This window comes from Balaenoptera borealis, assembly GCF_965194805.1.
Source record: "Balaenoptera borealis genome assembly, chromosome: 19".
NCBI lineage: Eukaryota > Metazoa > Chordata > Mammalia > Artiodactyla > Balaenopteridae > Balaenoptera > Balaenoptera borealis.
Window position 1 is genome coordinate 54543894 of NC_138878.1, and position 15671 is coordinate 54559564.

Below are 15671 nucleotides of genomic sequence, written 5' to 3' on the forward strand. Positions count from 1 at the left end.
TCTTTATTCTGCTATTGATTCCTTATAGTGTAGTTTTCATTTCAGTTATTGTATTGTTCGTCTCTGTTTGTTCTTTAGATCTTTTAGCTCTTTATTAAACATTTCTCGTATCTTCTCAGTCTGTGTATCGTAACTCTTACATGGCCAGGGTGGAGCTTTTTGACATTCCAAAACTGGTTCTTGCATGACTAATTAGAGAAAGTGGGCTTAATAAAACATCTTTTCAAAATTCTGACCCTGAGAGAACAAAAGTATTCTTGGGAGAAAGTTTGAAGTTATAACTCTTATCATGTCCTTGAAATGTAAACACATCCTACATTTCCTGAGACTACAGTCTTGGCTCAACTAGTAGAAACTAAAACTGAAAAAAGAAAAAAAAAAAGGGAAAAGAGGCCTTTTAAAACTCAATCAGGAAAACTATGAGATCTCTGTGTCTATTTGGATATATGTATGTCTGTGTGTACATTATAAATATGATATGTCCCTACCTCCGGATGATATTACCAAAAATAGTTTGTAAAAGAGCTGTATTTAATTGACTTAAAAGTACTTAGAAATCAAGTACTTCTGAATGTAACTTAAGCTAGCCCAAATTTTTAAGGGTTCATATGATCTAAGGTTAATCTTTAATAAGTGAAAACAAGTTTTAGTTGATGGTTTAATTAATATAGACACATCTTTAAAGTCATCAACATTAAATATAATACTTTTATTGTACCTAGGTTTACTAAATGCCAATAAGCTCATGTTATCTCTGCTATAAAATTTGTCAACAAGATAATTAACTTGGTATGATGATATTTTCATAAGTAATGAAATAGAGATAAATGGGATCAAAGTATTTGGGTGAACTCTTTAAGAATGATTACGTTTTATGATGTGTCTACCTGAAAACAGTTTCTCCAGATTTTTGTTAACTTGAAACTTCAGAGTTCTGCTACATTAAGTTAAATGATGGCAATTCATTGACTGTCTAGATCACTTTTAATAAGATAAGATACTAAAACATTTATTGCTAAAGAAATCTATGTTGACCTATTTTAGACTTCTTATTACAGAGAGACTAAATATATTTGAGATTATTAATAAATGTATCTTATGCATTATTATTGAAAGATTGTACTATGAAGTGGCATATATTTCTAGAAATTAATTTAAAAAAGGGAACTGTGAGGGACTTCCCTGGTGATCCAGTGGTTAAGACTCCATGCTCTCAATGCAGGAGGCCTGGGTTTGATCCCTTGTCAGGAAACTAGATCCCGCATGCCACAACTAAAGGATCCTGCATGCCGCAACTAAGATCCGGCACAGCCAAATAAATAAATATTAAAAATAAAAATACAAATACTTCAGGACTTCCCTGGTGACACAGTGGTTAAGAATCCGCCTGCCAATGCAGGGGACGTGGGTTTGATCCCTGGTCCGGGAAGATCCCACATGCCATGGAGCAACTAAGCCCGTGCACCACAACTACTGAGCCTGTACTCTAGAGCCCACGAGCCACAACTGCTGAGCCTGTGCACTGCAACTACTGAAGCCCATGCGCCTAGAGCCTGTGCTCTGCAACAAGAGAAGCCACTGCAATGAGAAGCCTATGCACCACAACAAGGAGTAGCCCCCACTCGCCACAGCTAGAGAAAGCCCGTGCGCAGCAATAAAGATCCAATGCAGCCAAAAATAAATTAAAATTTTTTTTAAATAATAAAAAGGGAACTGTGAGAAAAGAGTTTTAGGCATGGTCAGGACTAAGATTAGATTGAATTTAATTAAAGGAATGAATTTTAATATTGAAAATGAAATGGTACAAAACTAGAATTTGGTTTTTTCTCTGTAAAGAGGATAAAATTTTCTTGTACTATTGATCTGATTTTGATAACATATTGTACAGTTTCTTTACCTCTTAGGCAGTCTGTTGTATCTTTCTGAATTTGCCCTTGAAATCTTTTATTGTCATTTTGGTTAAATGAATAAGTATTGTTTCACAGTGACTTATGATCTTACTTGGTCACATGTTTAAAACCTTTTGATATCTTTGAAAGACTTCCTCAAATCAAATTCTAAATGAAGTTCTTCTGATCTCTAGCTAACTTTGGGATGCTTCAGAGGGCCCCTGAACATCTCAAAGGGAAATATTAAACTAATTAGATTTATCTGGTATGTTAAATTACATGGGAAACATGGTCAAATGAGTAATGATAAACCTTCTTAGATTATGTTGTATGGGTTAAATGTCCTGGTGTGTTGTCAGTCATAACTCTAGTTATTAGCTTAAAATGTTGTATGTCACAGAAATAGTCAAATTTCCACAATATTGGCGTTGTAATCAGGCCTCCAACCATGTTTTGTGTTTTTTTAATATTTATTAGGCTGCGCCAGGTCTTAGTTGCAGCATGTGGGATCTTCGTTGCCATGTGCAGGATCTTCACTGCGGCATGCAAGATCCTTCAGTTGCTTCATGCAGGATCTTTTAGTTGCGGCAGGTGGACTCTTAGTTGTGGCATGCATGTGGGATCTAGTTCCCTGACTAGGGATTGAACCCGGGCCCCCTGCATTGGGAGCCTGGCATCCTAACCACTGGACCACCAGGGAAGTCACTAACCATGCTTTTAATTTTAAGTCTTTTGTCATTTATAGGCAGTTGCTGTCTTACTCTTATGCTTTTGCAAAAATGCTTGTAGATGAATTGCCTTTATGCTCCAAAGCAAAATTAAACCCAGAAGTGAAAGGACTTCCACTTTTTATGAGGGCTGTTTCAACAATGGCTTGCTTGTGTAAGGTTACTGAAGAAATAGGAATGGGGTCTCCTTTAACTATTTATTATATGTCCCACACTCAGTTGAGTGTCTTCTAAACTCTTACCACACTCAGCAGTATTCTGTAAGCTGACTAACTTCTTATGACATATTGTTGCTTTCTGCACCTAATATTACTTTGGTTCAATGTAATAACCTTCACCTTGCAGCTTTGCTTCCAGAATCCCAGGAAGAAAACAAACATGACTGCATTTTGTTAACTGATTATCATCTTGCTCCCAGGAATGACTTACAAAAAGCTCCTACTGGTAATGCTGATCTAATTTGAATTACAGATGGGTCCTACTTAAAGAATGAGCAGATACGTTACCAAGTTGGATATGTAGTAATGCCCACAGTTGACATAAATGAAAGCTCTTATTTACCAAAAACAAAGTAAGCACAATAACCTCTATTAATTGCCTTAACCAGAGCTTGCCAACTAAAGACCAGATAGCAAATATTTATACTGACAGTCATGATGCTTTTGGAGTAGCACATGACTCTTGAATCCTATGGAAACAATGAGATTTTTTTAACCTCTTCAGGACAAACTATTTTTTTTTTAATTTTTGAATTTTATTTAATTTATTTTTTTATACAGCAGGTTCTTATTAGTCATCAATTTTATACACATCAGTGTATACATGTCAATCCCAATCGCCCAATTCATCACATCACCACTCGCACCACCCCGCCGCTTTCCCCACTTGGTGTCCATACGTTTGTTCTCTACATCTGTGTCTCAATTTCTGCCCTGCAAACTGGTTCATCTGTACCATTTTTCTAGGTTCCACATATATGCATTAATATATGATATTTGTTTTTCTCTTTCTGACTTACTTCACTCTGTATGACAGTCTCTAGATCCATCCACGTCTCAACAAATGACCCAATTTCGTTCCTTTGTATGGCTGAGTAATATTCCATTGTATACATGTACCACATCTTCTTTATCCATTCATCTGTCAATGGGCATTTAGGTTGCTTCCATGTCCTGGCTATTGTAAATAGTGCTGCAGTGAACATTGGGGTGCATGTGTCTTTTTGAATTATGGTTTTCTCTGGGTATATGCCCAGTCGTGGGATTGCTGGATCATATGATAATTCTATTTTTAGTTTTTTAAGGAACCTCCATACTGTTCTCCATAGTGGCTGTATCAATTTACATTCCCACCAACAGTGCAAGAGGGTTCCCTTTTCTCCACACCCTCTCCAGCATTTGTTGTTTGTAGATTTTCTGATGATGCCCCTTCTAACTGGTGTGAGGTGATACCTCATTGTAGTTTTGATTTGCATTTCTCTAATAATTAGTGATATTGAGCAGCTTTTCATGTGCTTCTTGGCCATCTGTATGTCTTCTTTGGAGAAATGTCTATTTAGGTCTTCTGCCCATATTTGGACTGGGTTGTTTGTTTTTTTACTATTGAGCTGCATGAGCTGTTTATATATTTTGGAGATTAATTCTTTGTCCGTTGATTCATTTGCAAATATTTTCTCCCATTCTGAGGGTTGTCTTTTCGTCTTGTTTATGGTTTCCTTTGCTGTGCAAAAGCTTTGAAGTTTCATTAGGTCCCATTTGTTTATTTTTGTTTTTATTTCCATTACTCTAGGAGGTGGATCAAAAAAGATATTGCTATGATTTATGTCAGAGTGTTCTTCCGATGTTTTCCTCTAAGAGTTTTATAGTGTCTGGTCTTACATTTAGGTCTCTACTCCATTTTGAGTTTATTTTTGTGTATGGTGTTAGGGAGTGTTCTAATTTCATTCTTTGACATGTAGCTGTCCAGTTTTCCCAGCACCATTTATTGAAGAAGCTGTCTTTTCTCCACTGTATATTCTTGCCTCCTTTATCAAAGATAAGGTGACCGTATGTGTGTGGGTTTATCTCTGGGCTTTCTATCCTGTTCCATTGATCTATATTTCTGTTTTTGTGCCAGTACCATGCTGTCTTGATTACTGTAGCTTTGTAATATAGTCTGAAGTCAGGGAGTCTGATTCCTCCAGCTCCGTTTTTCTTTCTCAAGATTGCTTTGGCTATTTGGGGTCTTTTGCGTTTCCATACAAATTGTGAAATATTTTGTTCTAGTTCTGTGAAAAATGCCAGTGGTAGTTTGATAGGGATTGCATTGAATCTGTAGATTGCTTTGGGTAGTATAGTCATTTTCACAATGTTGATTCTTCCAATCCAAGAACATGGTATATCTCTGCATCTATTTGTATCATCTTTAATTTCTTTCATCAGTGTCTTATAATTTTCTGCATACAGGTATTTTGTCTCGTTAGGTAGGTTTATTCCTAGATATTTTATCCTTTTTGTTGCAATGGTAAATGGGAGTGTTATTTCTTTTTCTTCTCTGATTGCTGTGGCTAAAACTTCCAAAACTATGTTGACTAATAGTGGTGAGAGTGGGCAACCTTGTCTTGTTCCTGATCTTAGTGGAAATGGTTTCAGTTTTTCACCATTGAGGACAATGTTGGCTGTGGGTTTGTCATATATGGCCTTTATTATGTTGAGGAAGGTTCCCTCTATGCCTACTTTCTGGAGGGTTTTTATCATAAGTGGTGTTGAATTTGTCAAAAGCTTTTTCTGCATCTATTGAGATGATCATATGGTTTTTCTCCTTCAATCTGTTAATATGGTTTATCACACTGATTGATTTGTGTATATTGAAGAATCCTTGCATTCCTGGGATAAACCCCACTTGATCATGGTGTATGATCCTTTTAATGTGCTGTTGGATTCTGTTTGCTAGTATTTTGTTCAGGATTTTTACATCTATGTTCATCAGTGATATTGGCCTATAGTTTTCTTTCTTTGTGACATCTTTGGTTTTGGTATCTGGGTGATGGTGGCCTCGTAGAATGAGTTTGGGAGTGTTCCTCCCTCTGCTATATTTTGGAAGAGTTTGAGAAGGATAGGTGTTAGATCTTCTCTAAATGTTTGATAGAACTCACCTGTGAAACCATCTGGGCCTGGGCTTTTGTTTGTTGGAAGATTTTTAATCACAGTTTCAATTTCAGTGCTTGTGATTGGTCTGTTCATATTTTCTATTTCTTCCTGGTTCAGTCTGGGAAGGTTGTGCGTTTCTAAGAATATGTCCATTTCTTCCAGGTTGTCCATTTTTTTGGCATATAGGTGCTTGTAGTAATCTCTCATGATCCTTTGTATTTCTGCAGTGTCAGTTGTTACTTCTCCTTTTTCATTTCTAATTCTATTGATTTGAGTCTTCTCCCTTTTTTTCTTGATGAGTCTGGCTAATGGTTTATCAATTTTGTTTATCTTCTCAAAGAACCAGCTTTTAGTTTTATTGATCTTTGCTATCATTGCCTTCATTTCTTTTTCATTTATTTCTGATCTGATCTTTATGATTTCTTTCCTTCTGCTAACTTTGGGGATTTTTTGTTCTTCTCTCTCTAATTGCTTTAGGTGTAAGGTTAGGTTGTTTATTTGAGATGTTTCTTCTTTCTTGAGGTAGGATTGTATTGTAATAAACTTCCCTCTTAGAACTGCTTTTGCTGCATCCCATAGGTTTTGGGTCATCATGTTTTCATTGTCATTTGTTTCTAGGTATTTTTTGACTTCCTCTTTGATTTCTTCAGTGATCTCTTGGTTATTAAGTAGTGTATTGTTTAGACTCCATGTGTTTGCTTTTTTACAGATTTTTTTCCGTAATTGATATCTAGTCTCATAGCGTTGTGGTCGGAAAAGATACTTGGTACGATTTCAATTTTCTTAAATTTACCGAGGCTTGATTTGTGACCCAAGATATGATCTATCCTGGAGAATGTTCCGTGAGCACTTGAGAAGAAAGTGTATTCTGTTGTTTTTGGATGGAATGTCCTATAAATGTCAATTAAGTCCATCTTGTTTAATGTATCATTTAAAGCTTGTGTTTCCTTATTTTCATTTTGGATGATCTGTCCATTGGTGAAAGTGGGGTGTTAAAGTCCCGTACTATGATTGTGTTCCTGTCGATTTCCCCTTTTATGGCTCTTAGTATTTGCCTTATGTATTGAGGTGCTCCTATGTTGGGTGCATAAATATTTACAATTGTTGTATCTTCTTCTTGGATTGAACCCTTGATCATTGTGTAGTGTCCTTCTTTGTCTCTTGTAATAGGCTTTGTTTTTAAGTCTATTTTGTCTGATACGAGAATTGCTACTCCAGCTTTCTTTTGATTTCCATTTGCATGGAATATCTTTTTCCATCCCCTCACTTTCAGTCTGTATGTGTCCCTAGGTCTGAAGTGGGTCTCTTGTAGACAGCATATATATGGGTCTTGTTTTTGTATCCATTCAGCCAGTCTATGTCTTTTGGTTGGAGCATTTAATCCATTTACATTTAAGGTAATTATCGATATATATGTTCCTATTACCATTTTCTTAATTGTTTTGGGTTTGTTACTGTAGGTCTTTTCCTTCTCTTGTGTTTCCTGCCTAGAGAAGTTCCTTTAGCCTTTGTTGTAAAGCTGGCTTGGTGGTGCTGAATTCTCTTAGCTTCTGCTTGTATGTAAAGGTTTTAATTTCTCCATCAAATCTGAATGAGATCCTTGCTGGGTAGAGTAATCTTGGTTGTAGGTTTTTCTCCTTCATCACTTTAAATATGTCCTGCCACTCCCTTCTGGCTTTCAGAGTTTCTGCTGAAAGAGCAGCTGTTAACCTTATGGGGATTTCCTTGTGTGTTATTTGTTGTTTTTCCCTTGCTGCTTTTAATATTTTTTCTTTGTGTTTAATTTTTGACAGTTTGATTAATATGTGTCTTGGTGTGTTTCTCCTTGGATTTATCTTGTATGGGACTCTGTCTTCTTCCTGGACTTGATTAACTGTTTCCTTTCCCATATTAGGGAAGTTTTCAACTATAATCTCTTCAAATATTTTCTCAGTCCCTTTCTTTTTCTCTTCTTCTTCTGGGACCCCTATAATTCGAATGTTGGTGCGTTTAATGTTGTCCCAGAGGTCTCTGAGACTGTCCTCAATTCTTTTCATTCTTTTTTCTTTATTCTGCTCTGCAGTATTTATTTCCACTATTTCATCTTCCAGGTCACTTATCCGTTCTTCTGCCTCAGTTATTCTGCTATTGATCCCTTCTAGAGAATTTTTAATTTCATTTATTGTGTTGTTCATCACTGTTTGTTTGCTCTTTAGTTCTTCTAGGTGCTTGTTAAACGTTTCCTATATTTTCTCCATTCTAGTTCCAAGATTTTGGATCATCTTTACTATCATTATTCTGAATTCTTTTTCAGGTAGACTGCCTATATCCTCTTCATTTGTTAGGTCTGGTGGGCTTTTGCCTTGCTCCTTCATCTGCTGTGTATTTCTCTGTCTTCTCATTTTGCTTAACTTACTGTGTTTGGGGTCTCCTTTTCCCAGGCTGCAGGTACATAGTTCCCGTTGTTTTTGGTGTCTGTCCCCAGTGGCTAAGGTTGGTTCAGTGGGTTGTGTAGGCTTCCTGGTGGAGGGGACTAGTGCCTGTGTTCTGGTGGATGAGGCTGGATCTTGTCTTTCTGGTGGGCAGGTCCACGTCTGTTGGTGTATTTTGGGGTGTCTGTGTCCTTATTATGATTTTAGGCAGCCTCTCTGCTAATGGATGGGGTTGTGTTCCTGTCTTGCTAGTTGTTTGGCATATGGTGTCCAGCACTGTAGCTTGCTGGTCGTTGAGTGGAGCTGGGACTTGGCGTTGAGATGGAGATCTCTGGGAGATTTTCACCATTTGATATTACGTGGAGCTGGGAGGTCTCTTGTGGACCAGTGTCCTGAACTTGGCTCTCTCACCTCAGAGGCACAGCCCTGACGGCTGGCTGGAGCACCAAGAGCCTGTCATCCACATGGCTCAGAATAAAAGGGAGGAAAAAAGAAAGAAAGAAAGAAGATAAAATAAAATAAAGTTATTAAAATAAAAAACAAAAAATAATTATTAAAAAAAAATTTTAAAGTAATTAAAAAAAAAAGAAAGCAAGAAAGAAGAGAGCAACCAAACCAAAAAACAAATCCACCAATGATAACAAGTGCTAAAAATTATACCAAGAACAAAAACAAACAAAAAAACGGACAGACAGAACCCTAGGACAAATGGTGAAAGCAAAGCTATACGGACAAAATCACACACAGAAGTGTACACATACACACTCACAAAAAGAGAAAAAGGGAAAAAAATATATATATCATTGCTCCCAAAGTCCACCTCCTCAATTTGGGATGATTCATTGTCTATTCAGGTATCCCACAGATGCAGGGTACATCAAGTTGATTGTGGAGATTTAATCCGCTGCTCCTGAGGCTGCTGGGAGAAATTTCCCTTTCTCTTCTTTGTTCCCACAGCTCCCAGGGTTCAGCTTTGGATTTGGATCTGCCTCTGCGTGTAGGTCGCCTGAGGGCATCTGTTCTTCGCTCAGACAGGACGGGGTTAAAGGAGCAGCTGATTCGGGGGCTGTGGCTCACTCAGGCCGGGGGGAGGGAGGGGTACGGAGACCGGGGAGAGCCTGTGGCAGCAGAGGCAGGCATGACGTTGCACCAGCCTGAGGCATGCTGTGTGTTCTTCCGGGGAAGTTGTCCCTGGATCACGGGACCCTGGCAGTGGTGGGCTGCATGGGCTCCCGGGAGGGGAGGTGTGGATAGTGACCTGTGCTTGCACACAGGCTTCTTGGTGGCGGCAGCAGCAGCCTTAGCGTCTCATGCCCATCTCTGGGGTCCGCACTGATAGCCGTGGCTCGTGCCCATCTCTGGAGCTCCTTTAAGTAGCACTCTGAATCCCCTCTCCTCGCGCACCAGGAAACAAAGAGGCAAGAAAAAGTCTCTTGCCACTCCGGCAGCTCCAGACTCTTTCCCAGACTCCCTCCCGGCTAGCTGTGGCGCACTAGCCCCTTCAGGCTGTGTTCACGCCGCCAACCCCAGTCCTCTCCCTGGGATCCCACCGAAGCCGGAGCCTCAGCTCCCAGCCCCGACCCATTCCGGCGGGTGAGCAGACAAACCTCTCAGGCTGGTGAGTGCTGGTCGGCACCGGTCCTCTGTGCAGGAATCTCTACCCTTTGCCCTCCGCACCCCTGTGGCTGTGCTCTCCTCTGCGGCCCCGAAGCTCCCCCCTCCGCCACCCGCAGTCTCCGCCCGCGAAGGGGCTTCCTAGTGTGTGGAGACCTTTCCTCCTTCACAGCTCCCTCCCACTGGTGCAGGTCCCGTCCCTAATCTTTTGTCTCTGTTTTTTTTTTTTTCTTCTTTTGCCCTACCCAGGTACATGGGGAGTTTCTTGCCTTTTGGGCGGTCTGAGGTCTTCTGCCAGCGTTCAGTAGGTGTTCTGTAAGAGTTGTTCCACATGTAGATGTATTTCTGATGTATTTGTGGGGAGGAAGGTGATCTCCACGTCTTACTCTTCTGCCATCTTGAAGCTCCTCCTCGTTATATTCTAATTGGCCTTACATTACATTTATTAATGAACTAACATCTTTATGATATTTAGTTTTCCAATTGTTTACCTAAAACAATATATCAGCCAGTTATTTTATCAGCAAAATGGGTTTATTTGGGAACAGCAAAGAAATTGCAATTCAGGACGTGCAATCTATGGCAAACCACAGGCAAGTCCAAAGGAGAGAGTTTTTTTGTTTTGTTTTATAGAGGAGAAGAGGGAGTGGGAGTGGCTATTACAAAGAGTTCATTGGAGGAAACTAAGAGTTTGAAGTGAGTGGCATTTTACTGGCTGAGTTGTGACAGTCGCTCACTGGCTGGGCTGTTGCCAGGAAAGGAAAAATTCTTCCTCCTACTTGATAATAATGTAGTATCCTTCTTCCTGTTGGAGATGCAAAGTACCTCTCTTCCTATTGGGTATGCAACTGACATGAGTGGTTGGTTTTAAGAACTCCGCCTTCTGGCCTCCCAAGTCCTTTTTAAATTAGTTTGTTTGTTAATTTTCACATTTTCCCCTTTTGATCATGATCTTTCTCTGACACCTGAAACTAACACAGCATTGTAAATCAACTGTACTTCAGTTAAAAAAATAAAAGATTTTTCTCTTGAAAGCATCGCTGACCAAGAGTCAGGTTTTTCCTGGTTCAGCAGCCTTTTCTCCCTCAGTGCTAGGAAGGACCTTTCCTGGGTGTCCTGTCTCACACTGGATGGAAAGTGCACAGATTGGAAATCTGTTGAGATCACATTTGAATAACAAGGAGTATATTTACAAATTTTTGTTAAGTGTCTACTTAGGAGTGGAATTTGGTGACACTGGATATACATGTTGAACTGTGATACTTTCAGTTTTCCTAAGCAGTTGTGCTAACGTGCATTCCCACTATTAGTGTATAAGAGAATTCTTGTTATGCAACCTTAAAGGCATTTGATATTGTTTCTCTCCCATCTTTTCATTTTAGCCATTCTGTTGAGTAGTTGGTAGCATTGTGTTTTAATTCACATTTCCCTGAAAATTGCAGTACTGCTTTATTTTTGTTGACTATTTGGATACCCTCTTTTAAGAAATGCCCATTGAAGTCTTCCACACAGTGTTCTATTTAGTTGGCTGGGTTTTTTCTTCCTGGTTTTTAGGAGTTGATTTTTATTCTGGATACAACTTGAGATATATCTATGTCTATATAGCTAAATATCTATGTATAGCTGTCCCTATCTATCTATCTATATCTATATCTCCACACATTAATCTACCCATCACCCATTAATCTTTAATCTTCCTTGCTTTTTTGGTACAGGAAATCCTGGACTCAACTCCTACCTTCTCTGCTTCAGATCAGAAATCCACAAGTACTCCAAAGAAACCAGGGTTCGGGTGTATGTGTGTATTTCATATATAATATCTTGCATATGATGGCTTACCTTTTACTCTCTTATTGATGACTTTGATGAACAGTAGTTCTTAATTTAGAAAAGCAGAAAATGTGCTTGTTTTTTCCTTTTGAACTATCAATTTTCCAAGTACAGAGTTATTTAAATAGCCACCTTGCTGACATTGGAAATGTTCTTTCACATATATATATATTCACTGATTTTCATTGATTAAATGCATTTCAATAAATGATCATCCATCTCCCTCCCTCGCTCTTGCTCTTGCTCTTGCTCTCTCCTGTTGTCTCAATGTTAGCCTGGCTCGCTTCTTAAGCTGTTCCCCATGTTATTTTGACATCACTCACTAATCTGTGCAATCTTCCTTACTTTTTGGCACAAGAAATCATGGACACACATACCTTCCTTGCTTTAGATTAGGAATCTGCAAATTCTCCAAAGAGCTCAGGTTGATATTAGTAGGGAATAATACTTAAAGACCACAGTTTGGATGATAGGAATGTGCATTACTGTTACCTTTCCTAGGGAATAATTCGTTGACAGGCTTCTCTGTTTTTTCAAGGGAAGTTGGTCTACTTACACTTTATCTTTTTTAGAGTTGGTTTTGATCAGTTCTTTTCCTAAAAAAAACTATTTCACATACAGATTAAAATTTATTTACAAAATAATCTTGTATAATTAAAAAAATATATTCTTTTAGACATTTCCCCTTTGTCATTTAAAAGTTTTCTCTTCCTCTTTTTTTCTTTATTAGGTAGGCCAAGGATTTATTTCTCTTACTGATTTGTTTTTAAGAATGAGCTATTTTATGTTTACCCCATCTTTTTCTATTTTTTGACTGATTGCATTTTGTCTTTATTCCTTTCTTTTGCTTTATTTCAGCTTACATTCCTTTTCTATCTTTTTGTAGGGTGCTTACTTCAGTCTTATATTTAGGTTAATATAACCATTTAAGTCTTTGACTTTTTTTCTGAGCACTAAATTGGTATGTCATCCATTCTGATGTTATTTTTGTCATCAAAATTTTCTAGTAAGTCTGATATTTTAATTGTTTTTAATATTTATTTATTTATTTAGGCTGTGCCGGTTCTTAGTTGTGGCACAAAGGATCTTCGTTGAAGCGTGCAAACTCTTAGTTGTGGCATGCATGCAGGATCTAGTTCCCCGACCAGGGATCAAACCCAGGCCCCCTGCATTGGGAGCACAGAGTCTTACCCACTGGACCACCAGGGAAGTCCCTGATAATTTGTATTTCCTCATTGAAACAACAGTTGCTTAGTTAAGTACATTGTTTACAAATAGAAGAGCTTTTAATTTTTTGCTGTTATTATTTAAATTTTTATTGTGTTATGTTCAGAGATTGTTTTGTTTCAAACTCCCTCCATTTTTATACTTATATTGTAATCACGGAAAATTTCTTCTCCATTCATTTCAAATTGAACCTTACATCCACTATTTAGATTTTTCATAGGCTCTTCTTTTATCTAGATTGGCACCCTCCAGGTTTTATCCCAAATATCCTTTTTAATAGATTCCTTGACACTCCTAGTTCCCCAGTTTCCTCATGCCATTCACTTACTCTGCTTTCTCCAAAATTATAGTCTCCTTGTTCAGTTTTTAAATAACTGTTCAATATGATACATGACTGCTATAATATCTAAAAATCATTCAGATACTTTTCCATAAAGAATAAGAATGGTTGGTTCTAGATGTAAGGGGATAGAAGGGAAACCTGTGAAATGTTATGAAGTAAGCAGACTGAGCATCCAGGAGGGTTGAATAATAGTAAAACTCAACTGAATGTCTGTTAATTATACACATCTCTATGCACAGCAGGGAAGGAACAATATTGGTGGAGACATCTCTGTTTGATTGGATAACTGCTTAAAGAATTATTAGGTAAAACAAGGACCTTTTTCCTTTTACACATTTGGCTGAGCTACCTTGAATTTCCTTTAGTTCTCATATATATAGGAAGTAAAGTAGGAAAAAGTGCATTTAATCACTGCAGTAAGGTATGAGAGATTAGAGGCAGGGAGAAATGTCTTTTGAGTGTTGTGAAATTATTTAAATTAAGTGATTATTATGATATTCAACTGCATTACAGTGACTTTGTAATGTTTTCTTCTAGTATCATAATTTGACAGTTATTTTATTCTACAGTTAATCATTTAACACCTGCTATGTACTGGTGAATTTATTTATTTTGAATGAAATAGGAATTATATCTTCCTTTGGGACGGTTTGGGAATCAGAAACAGCAAAGCAAAGTGAAAATTAATGTATATGTGTTGAAATCTGTGACATGAAGAAAAGAATCATGATGTTGTGATTGAGAATAAACAACATGGATCTACTTATAGTCAGCAGGGCAAGCATTTCTGTGCAAGAAATGTTTAACCTAAGATGAAAGGATGAATAGTCAGCCTTTCATTGAGCCCAGGAGAGGTGATTCTTAGGAGATGAAATAGCCTGTAAAAAGATGTATGAAATGGAAAGGTTGTGGGCATAATCTAGGAGCTGAACGGTAGCAAGTGTCCTAAGAGAGTAAAGAGGACAGTTTCTTCCAAAGAAGTCTTTAGGTAAGCAAAGGCCATATTATATTCTATGGTAACATGTTTGGATTTTATTTTAAGAGTAAAGGAAATGATTAATATTATTAAATGGGAACTCCTAAACTTTGATTTATATTGGAATCATCTTGTGAAGTTATTAAACATGTAGATGCCCAATGACTCCTCTAGATTTCATTCACCTTGGTCTGGGGTGGTACCCAAATAGCTGTACTTGTAAGAAGCTCTCCAGATTATTCTGATTGACACCTAAATTTCAAATCACCACAATCTTACATAATCTCTCATTATTCTCTCAGCTCATATTGTTTTGACTTCAGACTACCTAATTATATTGAAAGTTCTTTAAGCCATTTATTTCTTTACAAGAATTGTTTTCATTTTGTATCCTATTTTTAAGATAGAAACTGTATGTTTTGCTGGCTGCTAGAAAATAATCTTTGTTTGCTTTTTTGTTTTCTTTTAGGTTTACTCTCCAGGTATAAGACCAAGAAGTTATCTCCAGAGAAGGACATTTATGAAATCCGTTTATCCCGATGGAAGATAATAGGAGGAAGTAAAACTCCTTGTCTTAAAGGATCTATTTTGAGAAATGAGTGGCAGAGCAAAAGTGAGTTTGAGGGTCAACAGGGACCTCGAGATAGATATTTCAGTCAAATGAAAATCATCTATAACATGCCAACATATAGAAAACATTCATCTTTTACTCTGAATCAGAGAATTCATAGTAGTCAGAAACTTTATGAATATAGGGAATGTGGAAAACCCTTTAGTTGTGGCTCAAATTTTGTTCAACATGAGAAAATTTATTCTAGTGATAAACTTTTGATTTTAAAGAATGTGGGAATACGTTTAATAGTGTCTATCGGGAATTCCCTAGCTGTCCAGTGGTTAGGACTCGGTGCTTTCACTGCCGTGGGCCCGGGTTCGATCCCTGGTCGGGGAACTAGGATCCCGCAAGCCATGCAGTGTGGCCAAAAAAAAAAAAGTGTCTATCATCTAAGTGTACATCAGAAAATTCATACTGGTGAGAAACTCTATGAATGTAATGAATATGGGAAGGTCTTTAGTTGTAGCTATCAGCTTACTCTGCATCAGAGATTTCATACTGGTGAGAAACCCTATGAATGTCAAGATTGTGGAAAAGCTTTTCTACTTGTTTTTTTCCTTACACAGCATTAGAAAATTCATACAGGCAATAAACCCTGTGAATGTAAGGAATGTGGGAAAACTTTTAGTGCATGTGGTCAACTTACCTGTCAGCAGAAAATTCATACAGGCAAAAGAAGCCCTGTGAATGTTAAGGAATGTGGGAAGGCCTTTAGACTTGATTTTTACCTCACTGAACACAGAAGAATACATACAGGTAAGAAACCTTATGAATGTAAGAAATATGAAAAAACCTTTAGTGTGCGTGAACAGTTTAATTGACATAAAACAGTTCATACCGGTATAAAACCTTTCGACTGTAAGGTATGTGGGAAGGCTTTTGTAGAACCTTAGAGTACATCATAGAATGCAT

At 37.8% G+C, this 15671-nt stretch overlaps 1 long non-coding RNA gene across 5 annotated transcripts in view; it reads left to right on the forward strand.

Annotated features, from left to right (window-relative positions):
* The first annotated feature begins 6902 nt into the window (after positions 1–6902).
* LOC309616649 overlaps positions 6903–15671 on the forward strand; it is a 34054-nt gene continuing 25285 nt past the window's right edge. Inside the window, exons 1-3 of one of the 5 annotated variants that reach the window (XR_014237541.1) lie at positions 6903–11568; positions 12654–14759; positions 15326–15515. This is a non-coding gene — a long non-coding RNA (uncharacterized lncRNA). Of the gene's footprint in view, positions 14760–15325; positions 15516–15671 lie in introns of all 5 variants that reach the window. The other 4 variants (XR_014237542.1, XR_014237543.1, XR_014237544.1 and 1 more) reach the window with 4 other exon arrangements.